Genomic DNA, 27,693 nt, shown 5'->3' on the forward strand with positions numbered 1-27,693 from the left:
AGCAGAGGATAGTTTCGATCTATCGACCTCTGGGTTATGGGCCCAGCACGCTTCCGCTGCGCCACTCTGCTGTTAAGCACCCTGTATGGGAGTTGAACCCATAATCCCTGGTTAAGGAGTACAGGGCCTTATTTACCAAAGTCAGGAGGTGCTGTGTTAAACAGCTGTAGTCCCTCTTTGTGAAATATTTACTGACAATCACATCCTGGCTAAAATATTGTTAGCAGAGGATAGTTTCTATCTATCGACCTCTGGGTTATGGGCCCAGCACGCTTCCGCTGCGCCACTCTGCTTGTAACCATCCTGTTTGGGACTTGAACCCTCTGTTACGCTCCAGGAGAAAAACCTCTGTTTCCGCCCGGTCTCGAACCGGGGACCTTTCGCGTGTTAGGCGAACGTGATAACCACTACACTACGGAAACTGATTGTGGCATTTGACGACTGCCAGCGGAGCCACGACCTCTGAGCTCAACAATACCTGGTATTAGGTCAGGACATGAGCTAATATTGATTAAATAGGTTAAAGACTTATTCTCCCCGTCGGGGAATCGAACACCGGTCTTCCGCGTGACAGGCGGAGATACTGTCCACTATACTAACGAGGAGGGGTGAGAGGTACCATGTGACCACTCCTACGCAATCATAAAACTGCTTCAATCACATCCTGGCAAAAAAGTTGTTAGCAGAGGATAGTTTCGATCTATCGACCTCTGGGTTATGGGCCCAGCACGCTTCCGCTGCGCCACTCTGCTGTTAATCACCCCAGATGGGACTTGAACCCACAATCCCTGGCTTAGGAGGCCAGTGCCTTATCCATTAGGCCACTGGGGCCCATTTGGATGTGTTTTCCACCTGATTTCGCTCGAAAACATGGCGCTATAGAGTGACATGTGCATAGGCAACTTGGTTTGCTTGTGTTTCTTGTAGACATTTTGCCTCTCATCCAAAAGGCTTGTTCACTTCTACCTGGAAGCTTTCAGGTATTTAACCTCTTTAGGTCTTTGTGTTGACAGTCGTTGGGTTGAACAGATAGGTCGTTGAAACCTCCACCAGCTCGTGGGTCATTGGGGTCTCCCGAGTTGAGGTGTGAATGCTATTGTTACCTACTAGTCACAGACCCAACCTGATATTGTGTGAATCATTAGGGTCACATGATTTGGGGTGTGGTTGGGTATTGACTTGTCTGGGAAAAGATTTAGGACTGAAGTGTAGGTGGCTGACCCACAGAGGTTAAATAACAGAAACCTCCCTTAATCAGTTAGAAAGAAAAGAACAGTTTTGGATTGGAAATGAACAATTTTAAGAAACACACGGAGGACAGTGCCTATCTACCAACTGTATTAAACAGCTGTAGTCCCTCTTTGTGAAATATTTACTGACAATCACATCCTGGCAAAAACATTGTTAGCAGAGGATAGTTTCGATCTATCGACCTCTGGGTTATGGGCCCAGCACGCTTCCGCTGCGCCACTCTGCTGTTAATCACCCTGTATGGGAGTTGAACCCATAATCCCTGGTTTAGGAGTACAGGGCCTTATTTACCAAAGTCAGGAGGTGCTGTGTTAAACAGCTGTAGTCCCTCTTTGTGAAATATTTACTGACAATCACATCCTGGCTAAAATATTGTTAGCAGAGGATAGTTTCTATCTATCGACCTCTGGGTTATGGGCCCAGCACGCTTCCGCTGCGCCACTCTGCTTGTAACCATCCTGTTTGGGACTTGAACCCTCTGTTACGCTCCAGGAGAAAAACCTCTGTTTCCGCCCGGTCTCGAACCGGGGACCTTTAGCGTGTTAGGCGAACGTGATAACCACTACACTACGGAAACTGATTGTGGCATTTGACGACTGCCAGCGGAGCCACAACCTCTGAGCTCAACAATACCTGGTATTAGGTCAGGACATGAGCTAATATTGATTAAATAGGTTAAAGACTTATTCTCCCCGTCGGGGAATCGAACCCCGGTCTTCCGTGTGACAGGCGGAGATACTGTCCACTATACTAACGAGGAGGGGTGAGAGGTACCATGTGACCACGCCTACGCAATCATAAAACTGCTTCAATCACATCCTGGCAAAAAAGATGTTAGCAGAGGATAGTTTCGATCTATTGACCTCTGGGTTATGGGCCCAGCACGCTTCCGCTGCGCCACTCTGCTGTTAATCACCCCAGATGGGACTTGAACCCACAATCCCTGGCTTAGGAGGCCAGTGCCTTATCCATTAGGCCACTGGGGCCCATTTGGATGTGTTTTCCACCTGATTTCGCTCGAAAACATGGCGCTATAGAGTGACATGTGCATAGGCAACTTGGTTTGCTTGTGTTTCTTGTAGACATTTTGCCTCTCATCCAAAAGGCTTGTTCACTTCTACCTGGAAGCTTTCAGGTATTTAACCTCTTTAGGTCTTTGTGTTGACAGTCGTTGGGTTGAACAGATAGGTCGTTGAAACCTCCACCAGCTCGTGGGTCATTGGGGTCTCCCGAGTTGAGGTGTGAATGCTATTGTTACCTACTAGTCACAGACCCAACCTGATATTGTGTGAATCATTAGGGTCACAGGATTTGGGGTGTGGTTGGGTATTGACTTGTCTGGGAAAAGATTTAGGACTGAAGTGTAGGTGGCTGACCCACAGAGGTTAAATAACAGAAACCTCCCTTAATCAGTTAGAAAGAAAAGAACAGTTTTGGATTGGAAATGAACAGTTTTAAGAAACACAAGCAGGACAGTGCCTATCTACCAACTGTATTAAACAGCTGTAGTCCCTCTTTGTGAAATATTTACTGACAATCACATCCTGGCTAAAAAATTGTTAGCAGAGGATAGTTTCGATCTATCAACCTCTGGGTTATGGGCCCAGCACGCTTCCGCTGCGCCACTCTGCTGTTAACCACCCTGTATGGGACTTGAACGAGCTAATGGTGACGTCACTTGTCAAGCAAATGAAAACAAAGAATAAATGTTTCCGCCCGGTTTCGAACCGGGGACCTTTCGCGTGTGAGGCGAACGTGATAACCACTACACTACGGAAACTGATTGTGGCATTTGACGACTGCCAGCGGAGCCACAACCTCTGAGCTCAACAATACCTGGTATTAGGTCATGATTGGATGGTGTGACATTAGCTAATATTGATTAAATAGGTTAAAGACTTATTCTCCCCGTCGGGGAATCGAACCCCGGTCTTCCGCGTGACAGGCGGAGATACTGTCCACTATACTAACGAGGAGGGGTGAGAGGTACCATGTGACCACGCCTACGCAATCATAAAACTGCTTCAATCACATCCTGGCAAAAAAGTTGTTAGCAGAGGATAGTTTCGATCTATCGACCTCTGGGTTATGGGCCCAGCACGCTTCCGCTGCGCCACTCTGCTGTTAATCACCCCAGATGGGACTTGAACCCACAATCCCTGGCTTAGGAGGCCAGTGCCTTATCCATTAGGCCACTGGGGCCCATTTGGATGTGTTTTCCACCTGATTTCGCTCGAAAACATGGCGCTATAGAGTGACATGTGCATAGGCAACTTGGTTTGCTTGTGTTTCTTGTAGACATTTTGCCTCTCATCCAAAAGGCTTGTTCACTTCTACCTGGAAGCTTTCAGGTATTTAACCTCTTTAGGTCTTTGTGTTGACAGTCGTTGGGTTGAACAGATAGGTCGTTGAAACCTCCACCAGCTCGTGGGTCATTGGGGTCTCCCGAGTTGAGGTGTGAATGCTATTGTTACCTACTAGTCACAGACCCAACCTGATATTGTGTGAATCATTAGGGTCACAGGATTTGGGGTGTGGTTGGGTATTGACTTGTCTGGGAAAAGATTTAGGACTGAAGTGTAGTTGGCTGACCCACAGAGGTTAAATAACAGAAACCTCCCTTAATCAGTTAGAAAGAAAAGAACAGTTTTGGATTGGAAATGAACAGTTTTAAGAAACACAAGCAGGACAGTGCCTATCTACCAACTGTATTAAACAGCTGTAGTCCCTCTTTGTGAAATATTTACTGACAATCACATCCTGGCTAAAAAATTGTTAGCAGAGGATAGTTTCGATCTATCGACCTCTGGGTTATGGGCCCAGCACGCTTCCGCTGCGCCACTCTGCTGTTAACCACCCTGTATGGGACTTGAACGAGCTAATGGTGACGTCACTTGTCAAGCAAATGAAAACAAAGAATAAATGTTTCCGCCCGGTTTCGAACCGGGGACCTTTCGCGTGTGAGGCGAACGTGATAACCACTACACTACGGAAACTGATTGTGGCATTTGACGACTGCCAGCGGAGCCACAACCTCTGAGCTCAACAATACCTGGTATTAGGTCATGATTGGATGGTGTGACATTAGCTAATATTGATTAAATAGGTTAAAGACTTATTCTCCCCGTCGGGGAATTGAAGCCCGGTCTTCCGCGTGACAGGCGGAGATACTGTCCACTATAGTAATGAGGAGAGGTGAGAGGTACCATGTGACCACGCCTACGCAATCATAAAACTGCTTCAATCACATCCTGGCAAAAAAATTGTTAGCAGAGGATAGTTTCGATCTATCGACCTCTGGGTTATGGGCCCAGCACGCTTCCGCTGCGCCACTGTGCTGTTAATCACCCTGTATGGGAGTTGAACCCATAATCCCTGGTTAAGGAGTACAGGGCCTTATTTACCAAAGTCAGGAGGTGCTGTGTTAAACAGCTGTAGTCCCTCTTTGTGAAATATTTACTGACAATCACATCCTGGCTAAAATATTGTTAGCAGAGGATAGTTTCTATCTATCGATCTCTGGGTTATGGGCCCAGCACGCTTCCGCTGCGCCACTCTGCTTGTAACCATCCTGTTTGGGACTTGAACCCTCTGTTACGCTCCAGGAGAAAAACCTCTGTTTCCGCCCAGTCTTGAACCGGGGACCTTTCACGTGTTTGGCGAACGTGATAACCACTACATTACAGAAACTCATTGTGGCATTTGACGACTGCCAGCTGAGCCACAACCTCTGAGCTCAACAATACCTGGTATTAGGTCATGACATTAGCTAATATTGATTAAATAGGTTAAAGACTTATTCTCCCCGTGGGGGAATCGAACCCCGGTCTTCCGCGTGACAGGCGGAGATACTGTCCACTATACTAACGAGGAGGGGTGAAAGGTACCATGTGACCACGCCTACGCAATCATAAAACTGCTTCAATCACATCCTGGCAAAAAAGTTGTTAGCAGAGGATAGTTTCGATCTATCGACCTCTGGGTTATGGGCCCAGCACGCTTCCGCTGCGCCACTCTGCTGTTAATCACCCCAGATGGGACTTGAACCCACAATCCCTGGCTTAGGAGGCCAGTGCCTTATCCATTAGGCCACTGGGGCCCATTTGGATGTGTTTTCCACCTGATTTCGCTCGAAAACATGGCGCTATAGAGTGACATGTGCATAGGCAACTTGGTTTGCTTGTGTTTCTTGTAGACATTTTGCCTCTCATCCAAAAGGCTTGTTCACTTCTACCTGGAAGCTTTCAGGTATTTAACCTCTTTAGGTCTTTGTGTTGACAGTCGTTGGGTTGAACAGATAGGTCGTTGAAACCTCCACCAGCTCGTGGGTCATTGGGGTCTCCCGAGTTGAGGTGTGAATGCTATTGTTACCTACTAGTCACAGACCCAACCTGATATTGTGTGAATCATTAGGGTCACAGGATTTGGGGTGTGGTTGGGTATTGACTTGTCTGGGAAAAGATTTAGGACTGAAGTGTAGGTGGCTGACCCACAGAGGTTAAATAACAGAAACCTCCCTTAATCAGTTAGAAAGAAAAGAACAGTTTTGGATTGGAAATGAACAGTTTTAAGAAACACAAGCAGGACAGTGCCTATCTACCAACTGTATTAAACAGCTGTAGTCCCTCTTTGTGAAATATTTACTGACAATCACATCCTGGCTAAAAAATTGTTAGCAGAGGATAGTTTCGATCTATCGACCTCTGGGTTATGGGCCCAGCACGCTTCCGCTGCGCCACTCTGCTGTTAACCACACTGTATGGGACTTGAACGAGCTAATGGTGACGTCACTTGTCAAGCAAATGAAAACAAAGAATAAATGTTTCCGCCCGGTTTCGAACCGGGGACCTTTCGCGTGTGAGGCGAACGTGATAACCACTACACTACGGAAACTGATTGTGGCATTTGACGACTGCCAGCGGAGCCACAACCTCTGAGCTCAACAATACCTGGTATTAGGTCATGATTGGATGGTGTGACATTAGCTAATATTGATTAAATAGGTTAAAGACTTATTCTCCCCGTCGGGGAATCGAACCCCGGTCTTCCGCGTGACAGGCGGAGATACTGTCCACTATACTAACGAGGAGGGGTGAGAGGTACCATGTGACCACGCCTACGCAATCATAAAACTGCTTCAATCACATCCTGGCAAAAAAGTTGTTAGCAGAGGATAGTTTCGATCTATCGACCTCTGGGTTATGGGCCCAGCACGCTTCCGCTGCGCCACTCTGCTGTTAATCACCCCAGATGGGACTTGAACCCACAATCCCTGGCTTAGGAGGCCAGTGCCTTATCCATTAGGCCACTGGGGCCCATTTGGATGTGTTTTCCACCTGATTTCGCTCGAAAACATGGCGCTATAGAGTGACATGTGCATAGGCAACTTGGTTTGCTTGTGTTTCTTGTAGACATTTTGCCTCTCATCCAAAAGGCTTGTTCACTTCTACCTGGAAGCTTTCAGGTATTTAACCTCTTTAGGTCTTTGTGTTGACAGTCGTTGGGTTGAACAGATAGGTCGTTGAAACCTCCACCAGCTCGTGGGTCATTGGGGTCTCCCGAGTTGAGGTGTGAATGCTATTGTTACCTACTAGTCACAGACCCAACCTGATATTGTGTGAATCATTAGGGTCACAGGATTTGGGGTGTGGTTGGGTATTGACTTGTCTGGGAAAAGATTTAGGACTGAAGTGTAGGTGGCTGACCCACAGAGGTTAAATAACAGAAACCTCCCTTAATCAGTTAGAAAGAAAAGAACAGTTTTGGATTGGAAATGAACAGTTTTAAGAAACACAAGCAGGACAGTGCCTATCTACCAACTGTATTAAACAGCTGTAGTCCCTCTTTGTGAAATATTTACTGACAATCACATCCTGGCTAAAAAATTGTTAGCAGAGGATAGTTTCGATCTATCGACCTCTGGGTTATGGGCCCAGCACGCTTCCGCTGCGCCACTCTGCTGTTAATCACCCTGTATGGGAGTTGAACGAGCTAATGGTGACGTCACTTGTCAAGCAAATGAAAACAAAGAATAAATGTTTCCGCCCGGTTTCGAACCAGGGACCTTTTGCGTGTGAGGCGAACGTGATAACCACTACACTACGGAAACTGATTGTGGCATTTGACGACTGCCAGCGGAGCCACAACCTCTGAGCTCAACAATACCTGGTATTAGGTCATGATTGGATGGTGTGACATTAGCTAATATTGATTAAATAGGTTAAAGACTTATTCTCCCCGTCGGGGAATCGAACCCCGGTCTTCCGCGTGACAGGCGGAGATACTGTCCACTATACTAACGAGGAGGGGTGAGAGGTACCATGTGACCACGCCTACGCAATCATAAAACTGCTTCAATCACATCCTGGCAAAAAAGTTGTTAGCAGAGGATAGTTTCGATCTATCGACCTCTGGGTTATGGGCCCAGCACGCTTCCGCTGCGCCACTCTGCTGTTAATCACCCCAGATGGGACTTGAACCCACAATCCCTGGCTTAGGAGGCCAGTGCCTTATCCATTAGGCCACTGGGGCCCATTTGGATGTGTTTTCCACCTGATTTCGCTCGAAAACATGGCGCTATAGAGTGACATGTGCATAGGCAACTTGGTTTGCTTGTGTTTCTTGTAGACATTTTGCCTCTCATCCAAAAGGCTTGTTCACTTCTACCTGGAAGCTTTCAGGTATTTAACCTCTTTAGGTCTTTGTGTTGACAGTCGTTGGGTTGAACAGATAGGTCGTTGAAACCTCCACCAGCTCGTGGGTCATTGGGGTCTCCCGAGTTGAGGTGTGAATGCTATTGTTACCTACTAGTCACAGACCCAACCTGATATTGTGTGAATCATTAGGGTCACAGGATTTGGGGTGTGGTTGGGTATTGACTTGTCTGGGAAAAGATTTAGGACTGAAGTGTAGGTGGCTGACCCACAGAGGTTAAATAACAGAAACCTCCCTTAATCAGTTAGAAAGAAAAGAACAGTTTTGGATTGGAAATGAACAGTTTTAAGAAACACAAGCAGGACAGTGCCTATCTACCAACTGTATTAAACAGCTGTAGTCCCTCTTTGTGAAATATTTACTGACAATCACATCCTGGCTAAAAAATTGTTAGCAGAGGATAGTTTCGATCTATCGACCTCTGGGTTATGGGCCCAGCACGCTTCCGCTGCGCCACTCTGCTGTTAATCACCCTGTATGGGACTTGAACGAGCTAATGGTGATGTCACTTGTCAAGCAAATGAAAACAAAGAATAAATGTTTCCGCCCGGTTTCGAACCGGGGACCTTTCGCGTGTGAGGCGAACGTGATAACCACTACACTACGGAAACTGATTTTGGCATTTGACGACTGCCAGCGGAGCCACAACCTCTGAGCTCAACAATACCTGGTATTAGGTCATGATTGGATGGTGTGACATTAGCTAATATTGATTAAATAGGTTAAAGACTTAATCTCCCTGTCGGGGAATCGAACCCCGGTCTTCCGCGTGACAGGCGGAGATACTGCCGACTAAACTAACAAGGAGAGGTGAGAGGTACCATGTGACCACGCCTACGCAATCATAAAACTGCTTCAATCACATCCTGGCAAAAAAATTGTTAGCAGAGGATAGTTTCGATCTATCGACCTCTGGGTTATGGGCCCAGCACGCTTCCGCTGCGCCACTCTGCTGTTAATCACTCTGTATGGGAGTTGAACCCATAATTCCTGGTTTAGGAGTACAGGGCCTTATTTACCAAAGTCAGGAGGTGCTGTGTTAAACAGCTGTAGTCACTCTTTGTGAAATATTTACTGACAATCACATCCTGTCTAAAAAATTGTTAGCAGAGGATAGTTTCGATGTATCAACGTCTGGGTTATGGGCTGAGCACGCTTTCGCTGCGCCACTCTGATGTTAATCACTCTGTATGGGACTTGAACCCATAATCACTGGTTTAGGAGTACAGTGCCTTATTTACCAACTGAAGGAGGTGCTGTGTTAAACAGTTGTAGTCCCTCTTTGTGAAATATTTACTGACAATCACACCCTGGTAAAACACTGTTTGCGGAGGATAGTTTCGATCTATCAACCTCCAGTTTATGGGCCCAGCACGCTTAAGCTGTGCCAATATAAGCAAAATAATGAACGACATTCTGAATTGTAATTAATAATTCAATGTGTTGCGATTTGTGCAATAACACTGCCAGTATCTTCTTTCCCTGTTTTGGCTCAAATGACTATTTTCTTAATATTTCATGTCTTCTCTTTTTAATGATGTTCATATTTTTTGACAAATTTCTAATTTAACAGACTATAAACAGAAAATATTGCTGACATATAAGTGTCTCGCACTTTCCTGAACATTATTGAAACGGTCACTGCTACATTTTGTCTTTACTGTAAGTTTAGGATCATATTTACTGTAGCGTGCAACAAAAATTCAGATGTCTAAGGCTTTGCTTCTTTTTTAGAAAGATATGTCAATATGTTCTTGCCCACGTTTGCTACATTAAATATCTGAGTACATCGAAGTTGAATTGCCTATCATAGTTTAAATGTATGTATCCATGTCAGTAGAAAAAAATTGACAAAAACAGTGAGCTCAAATTAGCACACAAGCACATTCTGGTATCATCATCATACAGTTGTATATGTTGCTGAAATCAAGCACCTGCCAGTACATAGACAGTTTGAGCTGTTAAGAGGGGCCCTTACATTGTCTCAGAGATTTGTTGTGACCGGTGAGGTTTAATCAGACCTACTGATCAGACAGCTTTAAATACTTAAATACATGTCTGATTACCTCCTAACTCTTATCTCTTTCTCAATGACTAAATTATCCCAGTTACAAACTTCATGTCACCCAGGTGCAGCAGTGGGCTAACACAGACACACACACACACACACACACACACACACACACACACAAAGAGTGAATTGCGTCTATTATCTCAGCAATTCAGTGAATAGTAGAGTGATTTTCTTGATGATAGATGGCAGTTTGAGATATCATCTCTGTACCACACGCTCACACAAACAAACACACACACACACACACACACACACACACACACACACACACACAGAGAGAGTCTTTTATAGAGTTTTGTAAACACACAGACAGGCAATTATTGTTTTCAAACTTTCAAAAACAACAAACACACTAAACCCCTAAACGGCTTCCAAAGGTTAATTAGCCTCTGCTTTCAAACGAGTATGTAAAGATTCATAATCACAGAATAAAGATCCATAAAAGCCTCAGAAGAGATTTGGATGTTTTATTAGTGTGAATCAGTGTGAAAAGTATTTTCACAACTTGAGGATGTTGAGTCATGTTTTACAGCATTAGTGATTTGCTCTGCACATACACATTTAGTGTTTATCAGTCACTGGAGACTGAATCCAATCACATGATTTTTTTGGCACGAGTGGATGTGGGCTTTGACCTTTGATCATTACACTGCTTGTTGCTTGTGATGTATTAAATGTTGTCATTTAAACTCACCCTGCTGCATTCTTCTGGACAAATGCCCAAATTGTCATGTAAATGAGTCCTTTGGGGGCTGTGTGAGTAATTTGCATACATCTGCTGGTTCCATATTATGTATATACTATGTCGTATTCTGTATTATGTGTTTTAAGTTCCTTCACGTAGCTGAGTATGGTAGTAAACAACTGCTACTTTTTCCTTTGGAATCAAGACGATTGTATTTGACTCTTGCCTGGCTCTCGCTTGAACCACATTTGAGGATCTTTGTATAAAGTTGGACTCAACTTTGTCAACTGTCCCCTTTTGTAGTGCACTGTTTTTTGAATCTTTAAACTCAGCCGGGGGCGCAGGGCTGCAAAGCAATGAATATCCACAATGAATAGTGGCTGTCACTGTCCAAGCTTTTTAAATCTATGTGTGTGAATGGTCTGTTTCTTTCCCATTCACTTCTCAGCTCATTTTGGATTTCATTTGAATGAACTGTTTTTAGAATAATTTCCCCTTTTATGGCTTCTAGTGAGATAGAACTAAAACTTTTGTTCCAGCCACAAAAAAAAGGAAATCAAACAGTGAAATGTGTCTTAACATTGTGCTTGAATCTACCTATTTGCTGTATTATTATTTTTTTATGTAAGAACTCTGAGTATGTGAATGTATCCGCTAGGGTTAGGGTTAGGGTTAGTAGTCAACAAAATGCTCCAACAATTATTTATAGATGCAAAAATAACAGTAGTTCCTGTACAGCTGTATATGTCAACACAAAATGATGAAATCTCAATTTCCTTCCGCGTCCTGACTAAATTTAGTACTCATTAGTAGGTAGTGAGTAAGTGGACGGGGTCATTTCAGGCACAATTAAGTGTATTTTAAAAATCCAATTTAGAGAAACAGGAAAGACAAGTATTTCTAAATTAAACAAATTAAACTAGGAAGTAAGCAATGGTCACACTGTCATTTTGTCGTTTATAATTATAGATTCTTCTGTTGCATTTGCACATGCATTTAGGTTTGTTTCTAAAAGTAAAAAAATATGTTTTAGACTTAAAAAAATCTGATTTGAGGCCATTTCTTCATTGTTGTTTCTTTGCAGAAACTAGAATTTTAATCTTTTCAGCATCTCAGGAACACAGCATTATGTCGCTGTACTTTATACTTTGTAATTATGCAGTATTTCAGATGGACTGATTTAAAGAGCTTGTCATTTTTTCCTTGTCTAAATCCTGTACCAGACTAAAATATAGGCTGTCTGCAGTTAATTTATATAAAAAAGGTTTTTGGTGTTTGTGGTATCCTCCTTGTTCTGTGGCCTCACCTTTCCTTTCCCCCTCTGTACTAATAAAGTATAAAATCCTCCAGAGCCATATTTATCCAGAGCCATTATTCATTTATTCTTTCAGATCTGTTTCTATCTAGGCCAGTGCTTTCCAGGCTCTGGGCTGGGGATGTTGCTGAGATGTGGATTTCACTGAGATGGTTATCTGGTACAGAATCGAGATAATCTGTCTTATTAATATTAACTGCGCCAGTCCCCAAACGGTGACACTACCATTGTTTGCGACTGCTGAAGTTAAACACCAAAACTTCTGAAAAAACTCAAGTAAGACAACCGTCTTCTCTGGACCTGATTGTGTGGGCTACTTACATTCAAAATTGGCAAAGTATAAAGTTAAGCTTTAACTTAGGTTAGCAGGGTTTTTCCTGCAGAGAGAATTGCAAGGCGGCCTCCTCCGTCAAATTGCGTGCCGCCTCCGCCTCCCAACAAAATTCTAGTACAGTGGAAACATATAGTGATCAGGTTTGTCCTGGGCCAAATTCATCACTGTAAGCTGTTGATTAGTATAAAAGAATTGCGTAGCTTCTGTATGATAGTAACGGAACTTGAGGAAAGGTAAAAGCGCGCACACACACACACTCACTCCCTGACTCCCTGCTCACTGCTCTCTCTCTCTCTCTCTCTCTCTCTCTCTCTGACACGCAGACTGCCAGACACACTTACACACACACACAGACAGTGTGATCGGACACATGTAAGACTGGGTAAAATCAACAGAATTTGTAAACTTAGTCGATGTAGGTAGAGCCATAGGAGATGGTGGGGCTCGCTCGTTTTGGCTCAATTCGGTTGGCAGTGCACAGTGCAAATGATAGATACACAGAGAGGAGCAGTAAGGTACTGACAGAGCCAGTAAATCTGTAAAATATAACATCCTTACATCCCAAACATGTTTGAAAAGACCCAAAATGATCACTGTGAGCGGACTTAGTGGAGCTCTGTGCATGGCTCCCTAAATGTGCCTGCCCCGGGCTGGGCCCTGATTAATGTGGATTTGTGCTTGAGGCTTTTCTCATCTCTCTGACAGACAGTAGAAGGAGTCTCATTACTCCCTTGCTTTGGTAACAACAACACCTAACAACAGTGGACATACTGTAAATTTACCCTTGAGAGGTCTCTGCTGTTAATATCAGGGGCTATCTTTAGCCGAAGCCATTAATTGAGCATAAAAAAATCCCACAAGCTTCATATTTCTTTTGTGTCCCTTAAGTATTAATTTGCTCCAATCTGCCCTGCTGTCAATAATCCAGGGCTGAGTTGAGCGGTGTTTCTCACCTCTTCTCTTTGCCTCTTAAGATGCTTTTAGACTGAACTCAACTGAAGTCCAGACATGTAAAAACACAAATGTTTGAGCCAGTTGCTCCAGAAATTTTTCTGAACTTTTCCGGCCAGCTGCCAGTAAAATTTCCGTAAAATGTCAGAGTGAACCCATGTGAGAATTCAGCAGGAAAATGAAAATTCACAGCGAGAGAGTGGGCGTGTTGATGACGTTTCTAACACGTGACAGATGCAAAAGTGAAAAAAACGAACAAAAGAATGTAAACATCTCAAGATTAAATAGGGCCGATGCCAGTGTCAATGTGCTATAAACAAAAACATTTGCTTTCCGCAGGGGAATTTAGACGTCATGTCCTGACTCATGCATGTGCTACCCAGACACCACCCCTCGTCTGGATGTTCCAGACATTTTCCTGTTGTTATGAACCCGTCTGACTCTGACAATCTCCTCCTGCGTTCTTCATATGTGAAAGACGTGTAAAAAATGTCCGTACCCAATTTGGAGTTCATGTTGGGCTTTAATGTTTCTCTGCATTTCTACAAATCATTCAAGAGATGACAGAAAGGTTTTTAACTCCAATTACTTTAGCTCAAGCAAGGTATTTAACTTTAGTGTACTGTTCACTGTGAACAGTAGCTTACATAGAGAATCAAAAATGAAACCAGAAAAGTAGATTAAAGTTAATAAATCAATTAGATTACATCCAACCTTATTGTCATTGCATGTGTCATTCATATGATATAATGATATTGTCATAATGATAGGAAAAAGTAGCCCTGTAACCTCTACCTTGTCGTAACCTTGGATGTTGATGTCCACGTTTGTTTCGGAAGTATATTTCTCACAGCATTCCTTTCACTTTAGCTCCATGTGGGAATTAAATCCACAAAGGCACCCTTGACTGAAGCCAGAAGCTGATGGGTCAGGAGTGCTAAAACTCTCTCCAATAGTTTACCTCATTAGCTGTAGATTAGGACAAGCTGGAGACGCGTAATATGAGGGTGTGTAGAGATGTAGCTGATACTGAGAGGTTTATTCCCAAAATAGATATCCATCTGTCACTAATTCTTCCACAAAGATTGTTGCAGGAGTTATGGTTATCCTGAAGTTATTACAGATATACAGTATTTACATTCCAAAGACCAGATAGCAACATGGCAAAATAAGATGGTGAAGTGGCTTTTCAACCAACGAGCACAGTATTATTTTCATGGTATTTCTGTGTCGGCAACAAAACAAAGACAGAAAAAGAAGAGAGGTAACATTTGAAGTCCCAAGTTCCCAAGCTGGGATCTCTGTTAGTGAAGCCCTCCCTTTGCATCTGTCAGGGAGCCCGTAACTTACTCACAGGCAAGTTTTTTATTTTCAACAAAAAGGCACTAAATGTCCATTCTCTATACAACAAAATCCCCAATTATACTGTGAAGAAAGTGAATTTGTTTTATTGAGTTTTAAGTATCATCATGTAGTGAACCTCAGATTAGTACTACATACACACTGACACAAAACATCTCACCTTTAGTCCTTGGTGTTAGTGATTTGACATTCCCAGAGCTGCGTAAACAAGAGCAAACCACAAGAATTTGATTCTCCCTGTTTTGTCAGTGATGGGAAGATGAGACAAAGTCCCACAAAAGGTTGGAAGTCCGACTTCCTTTTCCTGTTTAAATAGAGCCAGGACTTATCAGAAAATAGAGAGGATGTGACAGATAGGGGGTTTATCGTCTGGCCGGGCTTTAAAGCCGAGATGGGTGATAAATTTGACCCTCGCAGCTGATAGTAAATTTAAACCTGAACTCTCTGCAGACATCATAGCTACCCATAACCTTCAAAGGGACAGCTTCTTTTGAATGGTTCTTAAGATGTATAGATTTACAGTAGTTATTGTTCATTTGCCAAAGCAAATCCACGAAACACACCGTATGTCAAACACACTTTGAGGCTGAGCCAAGAAGTAGAAGCCACAGACGGTTTAAAATGACTGCATTTTTACTCGTATGGGTGTGGACATACAGAATCTCTTCAAAAGTGTTGACTTAACTCTTATGTGGGTAAATTCATGCTTAGGATTTTGGCTGCACATGGGATCCACCAGTCTGTGTAGGAAACACAGAAGTGATTTTCTTGAGAATCTGACACCAGTCCAGGCCACTAAGGGTTATTGTTTCATCTTGGACTGAGTCCTCTTCAGAGTTATAAACCTCAAGTCTCGGCCTCAGCAGCAAGACGGACAGATGTGTTGCATACTCAACTAAATCTAAAGCTCTACAGCCAGATTTATTTTCATAATGTGTTTGGATGTAGGATGGAAAAATGAATAAATCACCAGATATCAGTTGGGGGTTTGGCCATTTTGCCAAAGAGCTTATGTTTCACACTTGTTCACTATGAATGAATAAATAAAATGTGGTGGATACATTTTTCATGGACTCAGGATTCTTATTTTTTTATATGCTTACAGGGGGAAAAAAATCATTTGAGGTGTGAGTTTTTACACTGTATCATATGAGAGTGTTGTTACGATAAAGATTCACAGTCACCAGTGGTCTTTTCTTTCTCTTTTCTCATTAGGATTGTGAAAAAGTGTTTTCAAATATTAAAATCGGTGACTAGATGTAACTGCTCATCAAAAATGTCTCAGTCTTTGTAGCTGTGAACAAGGTTTTAATCAATAACATTGTTCCGCAGTCGGGCAGCAGTTGAGACTATATGTAACTGTGTGAATGTGAAGCAGAAAAAACAATGAACCTTCCCTCAGATAAATAAAGATGAAAAATAAATTAGATTAAAAGCAAACAATGTGAGTATGAGGTGTGTATGTAGCAGCACAGCGCCACAATCAACATTCTGATGATGATGAATAATCATACACACTGAGGTCGGAGGTCAAGCTGTTCACGTGGGTCTGGTCTGTCGGTGACACAGTCCAGACGTAGTGTGTCCCTGTGTTTGGCTATAATTTTGCTGTGGTATGTGTGTGTGTGTGGGCTCATATGTTTGAATATGAGAGAAGATGTGAGTTCATGTGGAACAGGAAGATGCAATGAGTAGAGATTAGCTTGAGTGATGTGTTAATTAATTTATATCAACGTAATGCACATAATTATAGTACAGTAGACCCTCCCAAAGAGTCAGAGGATACAGTTAACCAACCAGGTTGATCAACGAAAAAAGCATGGTTTGAGTTCAACTCACAGCGCTTTTGTCAGCACCGGAGAATAGTCCTGCTGCACCAGCTTGTTTGTATTTCTTGAACCAATCACAATCATTACAGAGCAGCGCAGAGCCCAGGTTGCAGCAACAGTGCCCCTGGAAAACACTGTTGGGGGTAGCTAGTTTTAGTGGAGCATTAGAACTTGAAAAGGCGACCACTGTCATAAAGATGACTAATTACCCACAAAGAAAGGATGACCAAAACAATAAAACAACAATTGTTGAAATTGTCGTGGGTTGAAAACTGCAACAGGCAGGAAACGGAAGGGGAGGAGAATGCTGCCTGAAATAGGAGCCCAATGGCAGGTTTATACATATAACAGTCGGTAAGACAGACTATGTGAGGGATATTGTGTGATTTACATGATGTGACATAGATGAGCTGAGCTTAAGACAGTGGGAATGAAAGAGTGCTGTGCATGAGAAGCTGTGGTTTTATACCATGCACTGTGTTCCATAGACATAAACCAATGATTGTGCATCTGAGACACCTCAGGTAACTCCAACAAAAAGACAAGCATGTAAGAATTTCAAACATTATGATTGTTCAACAATGTGACTGGAAGAAATTTCAGGCACCGTGAACAAATACATTCAAGCACACATATTGATAGTGAATGTGTGTCATCATTGAAGCACTATAGTCAGATTTTGGTGAGAGTAGCATCGAGAGACAATGAGATTTTAACATACTCCTCTATGTATGTCGACATGTGTGTTAGAAACGCTTTTGTCTGTGTGCACACACTTGCGCATGTCTTCACATGAGTGCCCATTTGTGTGCCTACAGGCTTTGTTCCCAGGCTTCTGCAGGCCTCCCGCTGTAATTGCACCAGTAATTGGTGAAGTGATAACCCCATTTCCACAGGAAATGTGCCCCGGTTTCCTCGCCTCCGCCAGGGCCACCCCCCTCTGATGGCGCAGCCAACAAAGTCCTCCCCCAGGGAATGTCGCACCAGACAGCTTAGGTTCCCTGGGGCTCAGCAAGTAGACGAACAGATGGATAAAGACAGACACACACACAGACGACACACATGTAGCTTACAAACCCACTCACATGGACAGTGCTGTAGGCTATGAGAGAATAATTGGATAATAGTAAGTGTAGCTTGTGTGGGTCTGGATGTAAAACGAGGAAAACCTACTATAAAATAACAAAGTTGGACTCCCATGAGTTGGATGAGAGACTTGATTCTTTTGATTTTCCTTTTTATCTTGTGCGTCATTCAGATTTCACTGTGGCAACACAAACCCCTGCAAGACTTACAGAATTATTCTTATACATATATATATATATTTTAGATATGTTACACACTTCCACACTTAGTTGGGAAACTTTCCTCTCCAGAGCCTAACAATGTTCATAAAGTGAGGAATAATCCAGCCTGGCATGTTTGCTAATAAAATTTGAAAACATGCTACCTGTACAGTCGCTTACAGGTCTGGTTGTCAGGTCACCTCTGATATGTTCTGGTGATGCCAGCATGGAAAAGAAGATGTTCGGTGTATGTTTAGCTGAGTCACAGCCCAGCTCAGACCTAGTCACGCATAACAGACAGCTCAGATATTGCTGAAAGGGAACTTTGAGACCAACTTGGTGGGATCCAGACAGGCACAGACAGAAAACTTCACCAACCATTGGTGAATATTATAATATGTAAATAAGAAACTGATTCACACCATTTGTCAACATTACTTCTAAAACTGTCTCAAAACAAATAATATTTTTTTTATTTGGACGACAAATAAATTTTTGTTTTGTTGGTTTTCAACTTGTGTGTGTACGTGTGCGAGAGTGTGTGTGTAAGAGAGAGTAGGTGTGTATGTGGTGCAATGTGCAATGCAGGAATGTTCTTAGCTGTATCACACGCCACACATTTGCTCTAATCACTCCGAGGTCCATCAGAGCTCCCATGACCAGCAGCCTTCAATATAATGTAATGTTCACCGTGGATAAAAATACCTCACCACTAAGATACACATACACACATACACACACACACACACACACACACACACACACACACACAAATGTGTATATAACAGTATATAAACAAAAACACCCTTGTCGAGGTTGACGCTTGCAGTGATATAAAGACACCATTCACACACAGACATGTTCTGTGTGTGGGGCAGTGTGTGTGGGTCCGTGCATGTAATGTAGGATTATCTCTTAACATCTCTGTTCTTTTATGTGTTAACCTTTTTCGTCTTTGATTCCCAGTGACAGGAGTCAAAGGCCAATTGGCTTAGATCAGAGGTCATGACCCTTGTTGACCCTGCTGTCAACTTGATGTTGATAAGAATGGCTGCACTCAGCAGGCGCGCGTGTGTAACTAGTATGTGTGAGAAGGATCAGATCATGCTACTTTCATAGTGCAGAACAAACTGTTATAATATAATAATGCAAATTTTACAATTAAGTACGATTCATTTATTCTTTCTCCTTTAAGCTGGGCAGATGCTGTATGATTTTAGCTTGAACCGATTTCTGAGATGCACGCCAAATTTTGCAGACTGAATTTCAGCTTCATTGTGTTTGTCGTGGAGTGAACAGGGGAGAGCGAGGCTTCATCAATGCTCCTGATCTGCTATTAGATGGTCAGATGATTTTCTGATATATCAGCCACGAGTCGATTTGCCAAACTCTGCATCTTTTTTTTATCACTGTGCCTGTGCGAAATGGCGGCACTTTTCATCACAATGAAATGGGATTTAACAATCAAAATTCTCAGTGGCCACTTGACAAGAAAATGTCATACTAATTAAACTAAAAATATTGGAACATATTTTGAATGAGCCCCAAGAATTTAAATTGTTTAGCAACATAGCTTAACATGAAGGGGTTCAACAATAACCACGAACCAAAACAAAAGACAAAATCTGATGAAGTTTCAGCAGCGGCTTGGGAAGGAAGTTGTTGTTTTCACCACTATTTCTTTTCCCATAGTCCTCTTTGGACACTTGGTTCCCCTTTGCATTTGCATTTTACTGGGAGAGCTTTGGTGACAGAAAGCACTGCAAACATCCTTGAATAATAGTGATCCAAACAATGGAAGGAAAAAACAATCAACTGGCTAACTGGCTAACTGGCTAGCAGTGTGTTTTTCCTTCCTCATATGTCGTTTGCCCTGGAAGTTGTAGCAAAAATGAGCAAAACCAGATAGAGTGCAATTAAAAAGAGTCCCGTTACCTGGAATAAAATTGGGGATTTCTCTGGGTTTGAACATTGTTGAAAATATCTTGGATAATCTAAGTACCCTAGGCAACAAAACATATAACATTGGTCAAGTTGTTTTTAGAAATTCTAATGAAGAATTAACACATATTATATCTGTAATACTGGTTCATTAATTTTGAATGGAAAACAAACACCTATGCTCACTTTCCAACAATCAGAATTCAGAATTTAAGAGGCCATGCCAGCACACCATAACACAAAGGACCGGAGTAGAAGTCTGATGACTTTTGTATATAATAGGCAGACCGGTGTGTTATAAGTTGTGCTTGCAGATCACAGTTGTTCCAAAAAGAACATGATGCTAAATGATTAAAAACATTGATTTTAGCTTTTAACAGAACACTTTTCTCTGCAAAGCTACAATTTAGCACCATACCACCATTATCACTACAGAAAATTGGTGGTTTAAGTTTCGCTACACTCTATTAGAAGTAAGAAAAATCTATGTTGTAAAAAGCCACTTTTAAAAGTAATGGTTGCATCATGTATACTGGCAGGAGCATGAAAATCAGTGAATATTTATAGCAGTTGTTATATTGTCTGTGTCAAACTCAATAAAAAAAAACTACAGGATCATTTGTGGATGAAATGATTAGTCCTAAAGAAATATTGCAGAGTGAAGATAACATATATTACCCAGCCTCTTCACAGAATATAACAGTAGTCCATCCACTAGACCAACTCCCCAGAGTAAATAATCTGATATTTTTCTGCTCCTCTTTGCTTTATGTCCTCCTCTGCATGCCACATGACAACTCACTATTTTGTTATCAGGTTGTTCATCCAGCATTTGGAATGCAATTGGGAGCTTAGAGTTATTAAAAAAATCTATTTCAATTCAGAGTTTCTAAAAAGACTGCAGGGCTGGAGAACAAATTGCCTCTGGGTCGATGAAATTATCACAAACCACCACAGACGCATACTAAAGGTTTCACTAACGATTCAGAAGTTATTGTAGAGTGTGAAGGGAATGGGTTGACCCTTTATGACTGTGGTTAATAATGACCAAAGATTTCATTTAGTCTCATCAGACGTGTGTGCTTGTGTGTGTGTTAACACCCTGTTGAATGTTGGCACTGACAGACAGGCTACTGGCACACAGATGGCAGTTTTTCTACCCTGAAATATCTGTAAATGTACGTGGTTAATGGTGTGCACGGATGTGTGTGTGTGTGTGTTTGCCTTCCCATTAAATAAATTGCTTTGATGTGTTGGAAAAACACTCCATTATTGCAGACTGCCCTCTGTGTTTTAGCCAAAGTGTTGATGGGAGGTGTGGGCCAAATAATTGAACTGTGTGTGTGTGTGTGTGTGTGTGTGTGTGTGTGTGTGTGTGTTTGTGTATGTGTGTGTGTGTGTTAGACATGGAGAGTGAGGGTAAGGAGGCACAGCCAAGAGACACCCCTCGACACACCACACACACACACACCCTCAGAAATTATGTCGGCATGGTTGCTGTTGCCAAGGAAACTGTCCCAAGAGTAAGGGTGGGGTGGGTGCAGCTGGTGTTTCACGACTGAGTCAGGGGTTATGTGTGCATGTGTGTGTTTGTTTGTGCATGGCGGACACATTTTTTTGTGTTTTTTTTTTTTCATTTTGAGAGCCAGTCATCTTTGTAAGGTCAAAATTGGAAATGCAAAAATCTCACACAATTATGTGTGTGTATGAAGGATAAAGAAAGAAAATCTGAGTTGTAACCAAATACAGAGACTGATATTAAATCCAAATTTTCTTCAGTATTGAACATGTGTTGCTGACTCACCAACCTTCCTATCTTTGCAAATTGATCTCTGTGTATATTTGTGTGTGTTGAAGAAACCACTTTCAGTTCCCTCTCGCACATCTGAGTGTCAGCCTCCAGCTATTATGCTGATTTAATGCAACCAAAGTGAGAATGTGAGCAGGATTTATTTCAGCCTGTCTGACCCAATAGGATCTTGTGATATTAACAGATGCAGAATGTCGCTGGTGTTTCCAGCGCAGAGGTGGTTTCACATTCAATTAAGCTGAGCTTTTCACTTTATATTGAATTAAGCAAGGTCATAGCGCTCTTGTGGCACACAGTCTGAATGTAATTCAGATGCAGAGCTGGATGCTTGAACAAGCAAAGCCAGGCATGAATTCCACCAGGGCTGGATTCCCTGTAAAGAATGCGGCTCTCAGAAACGTCTTGCTTTTAAATGGCCGCCAAGAGGTTGTAGTTCCAGAAGTGGAGTACATGATATGCCTGGAATTTAAGAAATGTTAGAACATAGCTATTCGCCAAACAAAGTGGATGGATATTATCTTGTGTTCCCGTTAAATTTGGAATGTTGTTTTTTTTTGGATTCAGCAGCGTGTTTTGGAATGAGCAATGAATTGACACCAAAAGCTGAGAGAGGAAAATAGTCACTGCAAAAATATCAGTTTATACGGAAGACATAAAACAACTCAATTTGAAAACACCCACCATGGAACCTCTTCATATAGCAGGAAGAGCATGTGTATAATTAACATTCATTAACATATCCATTATTAATACTGTTATACTAATACTATTCTGTTAACAATACTATGTTATTAATACTGTTATACCCTTTCCAAACCTGCCCGTTTGTTTGATCCCTGGTGATGCTGGTTGCAGTTTTCTTAACTATAAAAGTCACCCGTCCACAGAACCCTGAGGCTGCACCACTACAGCTGCTGCACAAATATGTTTATTCAAAGTTCAATGAAGATCGACTCCATATGCAGAACTGGACAATCAGTTGTTGTTGCTTTTGTTGTGAACACGCTGTTGTAATGATCAACAACGTCACTAAAGTTGATGAGTCCCAGCCCTCACTGCCTTATAACGCTGGTCATTTATTCACAGTTTGTTAATATTGAATGTTTTGCGTGTCAACACACTTCTTTGGGCCCTTAACAATACACATGTGAAGTGTGACGACGATAAGATGAATGTTTCTGGAGATATGTGAGACACAAACAGACACATTTTTCTTGGAAGATAGATAGAAGATTTGGAAATATTGACTCTCCTTAGACACAGCTTTACTCCCAACACTTTTATCACCACTACTGAGTCTGAGTTGAAAGCAGAGGTGTAGCATTTACCGGGTCTTTTAAAAAAAACTCCCAGTTCGTCTTTGCACCGCTGCTGCACAAGAATTGTTGTGGAAGAAAACTCTGCATAAATTATTTGTACCCGAGGGCAACAAAATCATAAAAGCCTTGAACAAAACAAACAGAGAAGTCACCATTCTGTCAAATTCATTGTGCCGCCGATGCACCCACTGAGATTAATGAAGCCAAGATCAGTGTGACGCAAAACAATTTTACTCCCTGACCGTTTGCTGAATATACCCAACGGGTAATATGCAGAGATTTCCCACTGAGCTAAAGTATAGGTTTCTCCTATCTGCCATCAGAGTGTGGAGCTTTGCTCTCCTACAGTGACTGTTTCTCTGTTTCAGATTATCTCTCCACATCCATTGAGTCACTTCTAGCTCCCTCTCTCTCTCTCTGCTCATTTCCCTTCTGCTCATCCATTTCTTGTGTTTTCGCCTGACTGTCAGCATGTTGTGGTTCCTCCTCCTCCTCCTTCCCCTTCTTCAACCTAATTTCTCAACTTTCTTGTCGCTGCCTCCATGACTCGACCTCTACCTTCTTTTTTCTCTTCCTCTCTGTCATTTTTTCCTACTCTTCTCTTCTACCACAATCACTGTTTCCTGCCTGCTCTCTCCCTCACCCATCATCCACCCAATCATCATTTTTCAGGCTGTCATCAAATATTTCTCTCTCTCACGCCACTCGTTTCATCTGCCTTTGTCACCCCTCAGCCCCATCTCAGTCTACCTTTCTGCCCATCATCTGTCACTGTTATTACGCTACAATTTTCCCTCACACTCTCTCTACTCTTCCCCTTCATCTTCCAGTTGGTTCCATTTCCTCCCCAATTCACAAGTGTGCCCATCACCCCCCCCCCCCCCCCCCCCCCCCCGCCCTGTCACTGTAACATGATTTTTACAGCCCCTTTCTCTTCCCCCCTCATCGACCTTTCCTGCCCAATCCCCACCTGTCTTTCCTCATTCCTTTTCTTCCTGCTCATCCTTATCATCATCCATCAATATTTATTAATTTCTTCCATCAGGATTTCCTCGTTTTTGATCTCCTCCTTCTTTCCTCCTCCCCCTCCACTCGTCGTCTGTCTATCATCGTATCATGTTTTGACATTTTTCCCATTCTCATCTAGTTGACTGTCATCTCCCATCACACCATTTTCATCTTGTTGTCACTTAGTTTTTCTCATATTGTCTCCCTGACGCTTCTCTTCCCCCGTCATCTCCTCCTCCCTATATCTTTGACTTTATCTGTCTCTTATATGCAGGCTCTCTCATTTAGTTGATAGTGAAAGTGCACAGTGAAAAATAGAGATGTTATGTGTTTAAAAAAACAGCGATGCAATACAGGGATCATAGTCAACAAAGAAGGCCAAGGCCCAAAAGTCCCCTTAAATTCAATCAAGCTGCACCAAATTACACACATTCGTAGATCCCCTGAATATGTTCTTTCAGATTTAATTCATCAAGATCCATGAATTATAGCCTGTGTAATCAGTGAAAATGTTAAAAAAACAAACACCACATCTTGCAATGTTAGAGAAAGAGATTTTGTCTAGATCCATGCCAAAGTTTAGTAGCATTTTACTCGGCCTGTGTACAATCTTTCAACCAAGTTTTGTTGAAATCTGTTCTGTAGTTTTTATGTAATCCTGCTGACAAACAACTTGTTTAAGTGCATACCTAAGCTAAGGCCCAGTAGTCCCTTAAATTAAGTCAAGCTGCACTAAATTGCACACAATGATAGATATCACTTCCCTAAACATGCCTGATTTTTCCCCCATCAAGATCCATGAATTATTTCCTGTGAAATTGGTGTAAGATGTAAAAAAACAAAAAAAAGCTCTCTCACAAAGTGAAAAAGTGATCCTAAAATATAATGGGTTAATTTTTGGCCCTTGTCTCATCCTTCAACCAAGTTTCATGGAAATCCATTAAGCAGTTTTTACGCAATCATGCTGGCAAACAAACAAAACAAACAGATCGGGAGTGAAAAAGCATAACCTCCTCAGCAGAGGAAATTGTCTTTTTTTGAATCACATGATTACATACCAGCCAAGAACTGTAAAAAGTCACATGGGCTCACAGCATGGAGCTTGTTAATTGGGCAGAGTTTTGGAAACCTGTCATCCTGCCGTGTTAGATATGTTAGACACGTTGTTTGGGTTTCTGTAAATGTATTTAACCATGATGAACTTCTCTGCACTCTCTTTGTCTTTGCTCACAAAGAAACTGCTTAATATGAACTTCAGGCTGCAACATGCATGAATGAAGTTACTAGAGCGAGAATATTCATATTTGTGCAACTATGTGGAGCTGAAATGGTGTGAGCAGGCAGCACCTGTCATGTCTGAGTATAATACGTAAACAGTTCCATGCAGCAAAAATGTCACGAACTATCGTAGACTGAGGATTCTTGGTTATTGTTTCTGGTCGTGGTCATTTCAAAAGATAATAATTACACAGCTGGTACAGTGCAGAGCCGAGTATTTACCTGATATCTTCAGTTTTCTGTACCGAATGTAACAACAGAGGTTGTGAGATTCTGTGCTTAGACACAATGTCGACACTGAAAAGGCATTACACAATCACTGACATTCTGTAATGCATTTTAATTCACTACTGGGTCATGGTAGGTGCAGGATGAAACAAGTGGCTCAGATATACCTCTACCCAGCCACATTTTACAGTTCATGCTGGCAAGGTTTTTCCAGATCAGGCAGAATATGTAATCCCTCCAGTATGCTCCGGGTCTGCTCTAGGGTTTCCTCCTACTTGGACGTGCCCAGAATACTTCCACAGATGGATTCCGGGCTGCATCATATTTCTATTTTTTGGGGATTCGGCATCTAAGAGCCATTATGACTTCATATAACTTTTCCGTATTGGTTTTAACATGCTTGTGGAAGACTTCATTATTTAAGCCTCTGTTTGATTAGAAAGCATCAGGAGCTGTCAGACATCATCCATTCATCCAAAACTTTGTATTGTAGGGATGATTCCTGTAGTTTCTGTAGATGAGACTGTCAATGTGAACAAAGAGCGCTGTAGTTTTGTTAGAGGAGAAGTTTGCAAAGTTGATTCTCTGCGGTTCTTTGTGATTATTTTGTACCAGTACATGAATGGTCTCGATCAAACAAGTGTTCATTTGAGCTAGAGATATGCTCAGGGTGGGTATGACCTTTCTTTCACCCCAGTCGGATGATATACAGCTCTTCATCTATCCTTTTTTATATCCAGCCTGTCACCATTTCATGCTCTTTCTCCGTGATTTCGTCTCATTTCTTTCTCAGTCTTCCGGATCAATCTAAGGCAGCATCTCAGCAGTGTCCCACTTCCCCTCATGTCTATCAACGTGTTTTTTTTCTTCTCCTCTCAACCGCTTGGTGTTCACTCCTCCACACATCATATTCTTCTATAAGTCTTCTCATCTTTTCTTAACTCTTCGTGACTCCCTTCCCCTTCTTTCTATTAAACCCACATGCCAACTAACATGATGCATACTGTAACATATAAAGAACAGATACAGCAGAGTGTTGAAGGTTTTCAGAGGCATTCAGCACTTTTTTTAGATCCCACATCTGCTGCAGTCTGCTGCAGTTTTAGATGTTAGCCACATGTTTTTCACAGAACAATGTTGGGGGAAAATGTATAGAATAAATGGCAGCCACAGAGATGTAGCAGAAGTTACTGGACAGATATTTGCTTTTTTTATTTTTGTGAGGTAAAAATGTGAAGCAGAGGTACTCTAATACAGCTAAAAAAGGAGAGTGACTCCTCTCCCATTGCCAGAGGATGGGTTTGCCTTTCTGTTTTGTTTCATCCGATGAGTCACGTTTGACATCAGCAACGCACTGGAAACCAACGCGTTCTGGAGCCCAGTGACAATGTAACAGTGTTCACACTGTTATATCTTTTACTTCAGGCACTTTTCAAACTCAGTGGAAACTGAACAATTTTAGATGGCAGGAAATTAAATCGTAGCGTCAGAAAAGAACTGCGCCAGAAAAGAACTGCGCCAAATAATGAAGATGAATAAGAAATTCACCCCGGTGCCGCGTTTTCAACAGCTCCGATCTGCATTTCTTTGTCATTTCAGCTTAAAACCAACTTGAGAATGCAACAAAACAGCAAAACAGACAGTGTCAAACAAATATTTCCAGAAGAAGCTCAACAGGTTTTAACGTTATCAGATTGCGTTGAGGTTTTTAGGAGACTGATTTGTCAGCAGCCCAGTCTGTACAAACTATTTGTGAATTTAAAAAAAAGATTATTTACTTCAGCATGAATGAATGAACTGAGGGATCAATTTGTACAGAAACCATCCAAGCTAGAAAATCACACCGTCGTAATACTGTAAGGCTTATTAAGCAGATTATATTCTGTGTGATACAATTATGGTCTTTGTGTCAGTTCAGATTCAACTGCATGAAGAAACACCCTGTGTGTCTGAGAGGTGGAGGAGGAAGCAGCACATGAGTGGCTGCCATATGTACCTTACAAAACTATACAAGTTATTTCCTTTAATAAGAATTAGACGAGAGAAGAAGACGATAAATCTTTTACCTTTTTTAAATCTTTGCTATAGTAAACCAATATTATGTCTTAAAGCAGCGTTGTGCATCATTTATGTAAATTAGAAGCTGTACACACATGCATCCCATTTGTCCTTGGGGTGTGGTTTATACACACGGGAAAATTTACTTCACTGCTTCTCGTCCCTTTGGTATTATATTTGGTATAAAAGCAGTTTAGAGTGTCCTGGTTTCTAAACACCAGCACACTGTTTACTAACACTACGGCCAAAT

At 42.1% G+C, this 27,693-nt stretch overlaps 1 protein-coding gene and 21 non-coding genes across 23 annotated transcripts in view; 1 reads left to right on the top strand and 21 right to left on the bottom strand.

Annotated features, from left to right (window-relative positions):
• Window positions 1–27,693, top strand: part of sema3h (sema domain, immunoglobulin domain (Ig), short basic domain, secreted, (semaphorin) 3H) — a 211,619-nt gene that overhangs the window by 147,506 nt on the left and 36,420 nt on the right. The gene's annotated exons all lie outside the window — the stretch shown is intronic.
• Window positions 350–422, bottom strand: trnav-aac. Its single transcript has one exon. It is a non-coding gene; the product is annotated as a tRNA-Val (tRNA).
• trnad-guc lies at window positions 534–605 on the bottom strand. Its single transcript has one exon. It is a non-coding gene; the product is annotated as a tRNA-Asp (tRNA).
• Window positions 759–831, bottom strand: trnar-ccu. Its single transcript has one exon. It is a non-coding gene; the product is annotated as a tRNA-Arg (tRNA).
• trnav-aac lies at window positions 1,756–1,828 on the bottom strand. The gene has a single exon. It is a non-coding gene; the product is annotated as a tRNA-Val (tRNA).
• trnad-guc lies at window positions 1,940–2,011 on the bottom strand. The gene has a single exon. It is a non-coding gene; the product is annotated as a tRNA-Asp (tRNA).
• Window positions 2,165–2,237, bottom strand: trnar-ccu. Its single transcript has one exon. It is a non-coding gene; the product is annotated as a tRNA-Arg (tRNA).
• Window positions 2,959–3,031, bottom strand: trnav-cac. The gene has a single exon. It is a non-coding gene; the product is annotated as a tRNA-Val (tRNA).
• Window positions 3,156–3,227, bottom strand: trnad-guc. Its single transcript has one exon. It is a non-coding gene; the product is annotated as a tRNA-Asp (tRNA).
• Window positions 3,381–3,453, bottom strand: trnar-ccu. The gene has a single exon. It is a non-coding gene; the product is annotated as a tRNA-Arg (tRNA).
• On the bottom strand, window positions 4,175–4,247 carry trnav-cac. The gene has a single exon. It is a non-coding gene; the product is annotated as a tRNA-Val (tRNA).
• On the bottom strand, window positions 4,869–4,941 carry trnav-aac. Its single transcript has one exon. It is a non-coding gene; the product is annotated as a tRNA-Val (tRNA).
• On the bottom strand, window positions 5,053–5,124 carry trnad-guc. The gene has a single exon. It is a non-coding gene; the product is annotated as a tRNA-Asp (tRNA).
• On the bottom strand, window positions 5,278–5,350 carry trnar-ccu. Its single transcript has one exon. It is a non-coding gene; the product is annotated as a tRNA-Arg (tRNA).
• trnav-cac lies at window positions 6,072–6,144 on the bottom strand. Its single transcript has one exon. It is a non-coding gene; the product is annotated as a tRNA-Val (tRNA).
• Window positions 6,269–6,340, bottom strand: trnad-guc. The gene has a single exon. It is a non-coding gene; the product is annotated as a tRNA-Asp (tRNA).
• On the bottom strand, window positions 6,494–6,566 carry trnar-ccu. Its single transcript has one exon. It is a non-coding gene; the product is annotated as a tRNA-Arg (tRNA).
• On the bottom strand, window positions 7,288–7,360 carry trnav-cac. The gene has a single exon. It is a non-coding gene; the product is annotated as a tRNA-Val (tRNA).
• On the bottom strand, window positions 7,485–7,556 carry trnad-guc. The gene has a single exon. It is a non-coding gene; the product is annotated as a tRNA-Asp (tRNA).
• Window positions 7,710–7,782, bottom strand: trnar-ccu. Its single transcript has one exon. It is a non-coding gene; the product is annotated as a tRNA-Arg (tRNA).
• Window positions 8,504–8,576, bottom strand: trnav-cac. Its single transcript has one exon. It is a non-coding gene; the product is annotated as a tRNA-Val (tRNA).
• trnad-guc lies at window positions 8,701–8,772 on the bottom strand. Its single transcript has one exon. It is a non-coding gene; the product is annotated as a tRNA-Asp (tRNA).

This window comes from Hippoglossus hippoglossus, chromosome 7, assembly GCF_009819705.1.
Source record: "Hippoglossus hippoglossus isolate fHipHip1 chromosome 7, fHipHip1.pri, whole genome shotgun sequence".
NCBI lineage: Eukaryota > Metazoa > Chordata > Actinopteri > Pleuronectiformes > Pleuronectidae > Hippoglossus > Hippoglossus hippoglossus.